Source organism: Anneissia japonica, unplaced genomic scaffold (assembly GCF_011630105.1).
Source record: "Anneissia japonica isolate Jap-2015-1 unplaced genomic scaffold, ASM1163010v1 scaffold2061_len8689_cov212, whole genome shotgun sequence".
NCBI classification, from domain to species: domain Eukaryota; kingdom Metazoa; phylum Echinodermata; class Crinoidea; order Comatulida; family Comatulidae; genus Anneissia; species Anneissia japonica.
This window is the reverse complement of record NW_022690959.1, coordinates 4,229-8,566: the sequence shown is the minus strand read 5'-3', so window position 1 is coordinate 8,566 and position 4,338 is coordinate 4,229. Positions and strand designations below refer to the sequence as shown.

Genomic DNA, 4,338 nt, shown 5'->3' with positions numbered 1-4,338 from the left:
CGTCATTGAATAAAATTAAGCAATGACAGATTTTTCATGGCTTTACATCGACAACGATAGACGCAGTGCTAGTCCTACGTGAAGTAAGTAGGCCTATATTTAAAATGAAAAACCACTGACAGTCCTTCACTTATCCTATATTATCATGGAACAGTTAAATGGATATACATAAAACACGGGTGATTTAGTTGCCGTGTGGTAAAAAAAAAGGGCATGATTGACTCAGAAGGTGCAACTTCAAGTGGTCTGAAAATCTCATTGGGTTCATTTTGGTTGGTGTCCAAACATCGCTAACACTTTCGCCAACATGTTGAACTTGGTTTAACCGTTGCAGACAAAACAGAATCATGTGCCCACCCCTCCACCCCGATTCGTCCGCAATGCAATCAGCAAAGTTGAACCAGGTTCAACCTTCCCGACAACTGTCGGCGACTGTCGCCGATAGTGTTAGCGATTTTATGGAAACCAAGCTTTGTGCTGATTGGTCGGTCGAATCAGGGAGCCTTCCCAAATGCGTCGGGGCTGCTACGCGTTACAACGTCGTTACAAATATTAGGCACCTTGAGTAATCACAGTACCTTACGGGTTCAAATCAGCACCTAACAGGTTTACATGAGCCCCTCGCCTGGTTGAAATTGGCACCTCGGCAGGTTCGCATGATTGGTTAGTAAATCCACCTTAGCAGGTTAACATGAGCACCTCAGCAAGTTCACATGAGCACCTTATTAGCAGAAATAACAGTTAAATCTCGTCGTGTGCGGCGGGCTTTAAAGAAGTGCACGCGCGTACGACGAATGACAGTTAGGCGCGTGTAATGTGTGCGGGCAGGCTTTTTTTCCCCGCCGGCGCCTGAATGAAATCAGACAGTTGACGAAGCACCCTCTGTTTATATGCACATATGTCTTGTCTAACCTCATTACTGTTTCTCTGGTTGTTGACGTCTTTCCATCAAAAGTCGAAACATTATTGGTCGGTTGTTCTTCTTTTCATCAGTCATTTGGCCATAACAAAACTGCGTAAGTTAAATAGGCCTATACCAAACCTAGGCCTATGCTACCTAGGCCTAGCCTAGGCTAGGTAGGCCTAATTGTAATAGGGGCCTATCAGATAGATAGACCCCCAGGCACCCGCCCGTAGCCTGGCCCTAGGCCTAGGCTAAGCAAAATTAATTAAATTCGTTAAGGCTAGCCTAGACCTATAATAGGAAGACTTCTTGGGCACTTATCAGTCACTGTCTTCTGCTAGAATATTTTGACAGAAAACTTGGAAATGTAGACAAAAAAGTTTCTTTTCATAAGTAAAGTACCTCTAGCCTAGGCATAGGCTAATAATACGCTTGGCAAATGTAGGCCTATGCCTAGAATTTATATCCAATATGGCATATCAACAAAGTAAATATAAAACAGAAACATAATCCTGAATAAGACAATTTATGCCCATGTCATTAACCTCAACCTGATATTATAATTAATTAACCAACTGGGTAAGGGAGTGTTCAGAAATACTTGTTGTTGGGGAAGGGGCGAGGGTTTCTAAGTAATGTGGAACAAAATCCTATTAGGTCCTGAAAAATGAATCGAAAAATAAAATTGAGGATAATTGTAAAATATATTGAAAAACACTTGTGTCAATGAAATAATCACCAATCCGCCAAATGGCCAGATAGCTATAGATTTGACAGAAGCCATTATCACATAATACAATAATTCAATAATAATGATCACTTTTGTATGTTTCCTTTCTTTGAATTTCATTGCAAGCCATTTTTTTTCTACTAAATTTTTAGTCTTGTGCAATATCAAATAAAACATTTTTATAATAATGATTTTGGTGCTTTTATTTTTTCTCTTTATGAATGTTTTTTATTGTCCAGTGCATTTCTCCCTATTAAGTATTAACACGTTATATTTTCATTGCGGATTTTTTGGGCCTAGTACGGACTCCAAAAGCATACATTTTCTTTTAGTTTTATAGCGTATGCGGATTTTATAAGTCCGCAATGACGATATAACGTGTTTTAAATAAGACTGATAATTTTAGATGCCCTCTAAGTGCTTTTATGGTAAAACTTCCCAAAACGTTATGGTATTTATGGTAAAATATTTCTAAACGATGGTACTGTGTTTGGACACACAGTACCGTTTTGTTTAGCGTTTCGGGAAGTTTTACCATAAAGGCTACGATTTGTATTTAAACTTCTGATGAGTTGCACTCCTAAATTTGGTATAAAAACATACATTATAATTAAGCATTGCACTATCTGGAAAATAATTTCCTGCCTTTCTTCCGTTACTTTGTTTTTGTGTATTCATTGATATACATTAAAAAAAAATACTTTGAACATTTTCTTAGCATTGTTTTAATCTTTCATTCAAACTAAAGGAAAGTAATTTGACATGGACTAAATTTGATTGTTAATTAATGGAAAATTTGGCATGTAAAATAAGTTCAACATAGAAATTATTTGACCTTGGAAAGTTTGAATGTATATTCAATTCCTATCCATGTTCACTTACTTTACTACTTAGTTCACCTGTATACCAAGGCCTGTGATGTGCCTTCTTTATCCAAGTGGCCTTTACCTACCAAGTACCTGTATTACCACATGATGTGGAAGATCTTTTGAAACAGCAGGTGTTGTCAAGGCAGTATTATCGTAAGATTATACAAAGTTTATTTGAAGACATGATACAATTTACTCTGTAAGTATTTAACCTGATTATTATGTTTTTGAGTACTACTTAATTTTTTACTACTGTACTAATTTGATGCAGTTTCCTCTTTCCAGACCTGATTACCTATGACTTTCTTATTGATTCAATTTATTACCTGGGCATCTTCACATTTAGTACTATAAAAAGTAATGAAGTCTACTATAATGCATGCACTGTCATAAGGGTTTATTGCTAAAGCTTCAAAATACTTTAATTCATCTATTTTAACACTATTCTTTCCATGTTTATTCACTGATTGTTAATCTTGATACAGTAATTTTCCCCCTTGCACCTTTTTTTTTGTAGATATCCAACAACAGCTGAGTATACTGTGGTAGCCAGAGCTAGTTACCAAATATAAGATCTTAGAAGATAAATCTGGAAATTCAACAGGACATGTAAGCCATGTTAACAATTTTACATACTGAAAAGACACATTACAGCAAAAAAAAATTTGAGTCAAATTCTTGGGTAGATTAAGGGTGATTTCAAGCATGATGTCATCAAGGTATTTAGACTTTGTGTATCAGAACATACAGTAGATTGTAATAATGCTTAAGTACCGTAGCTACTGCCATTTAGTAATAATTGTATGCTGTCGTCTGAGCCAAAATAAGAGTTAGTCAGACTCTTTATTGTAGTCTCTCAATAGAGATGTTAGTGGTTCAAATTCTTTGATTCAGCCCAATCAGCTTATAGCTTTTTGGGAAAGCACATACAATTGGAACAAAAAGTAGATTTAAGGTATAAGATTACATTGATAATGTAAAATATGGTATAAGGCCTATCTACTTCATCCCAATCACCTTATTTTCAGGTAAAAATCATATACTGGCACAAATACAGCACAGAACTGAACCTTTAAAGTGGCACTGTCCCTTAGAAAATTGTAAAATCATAAAAAATCGAATTAAAAAATTACTGTACTATGTACACATAATGTAATCACCTTAAAGATGAAACATATCGTAAACCACAATAGTTATTATAATATAACAATATTAAATACAATAAACAATAAAATTGCTAAAAGCAAATGTAAGAATTATCATACTCAAATGGCTGTAAATGTTTGAATATTGAGTTTTAGTATGTGTGTGTCATGGTAAATGTTTTTTTCCGATTGTCGAAGTGACAGTGCATCTTTGAATTTTTGAGATGATATTTTCCCTATTTGGCATCTTAGGATAATACGTCAGGAGAAAACCAAGCCAGCATCAAGCATGTAACAGATTTGATGGACCTTTCAAAGAAGTGTAACCCAGACCAGAGCATTATGGTCGATAAACTAGAGCATACAAAGGAATATTGTTTAAAATATATTGCCGAGCACTCTGTGAAAGACGTGTTGGAGAAATTTCCTTTTCTTAAACTAGAAAATGAGGTAATAATATCCAAATCAATTATGTAGCATGTCAATAATGATTGAGACAAATAATTCCATAAAAAGGAATGTAAGTGGCCTATAGTTATTGAGAATATAATGCTAGGGGATTACACTTTTCCCATCTACTATTAAAGCTTTGTTCCACTTAAAAAGAAGCAGAACTGGCATTATTCATGAAGGAAATGCTTTTTCAGAACTCTTGTATTCTTCCTCATGGAAATACCAGTACCATTTTAA

At 35.2% G+C, this 4,338-nt stretch overlaps 1 long non-coding RNA gene across 1 annotated transcript; it reads left to right on the top strand.

The window, feature by feature from the left end:
* Positions 1-859: 859 nt before the first annotated feature.
* LOC117099967 lies at positions 860-4,100 on the top strand. Its single transcript, XR_004444052.1, has 4 exons — positions 860-1,016; positions 2,529-2,702; positions 3,021-3,112; positions 3,901-4,100. It is a non-coding gene; the product is annotated as an uncharacterized LOC117099967 (long non-coding RNA).
* Positions 4,101-4,338: the final 238 nt, after the last annotated feature.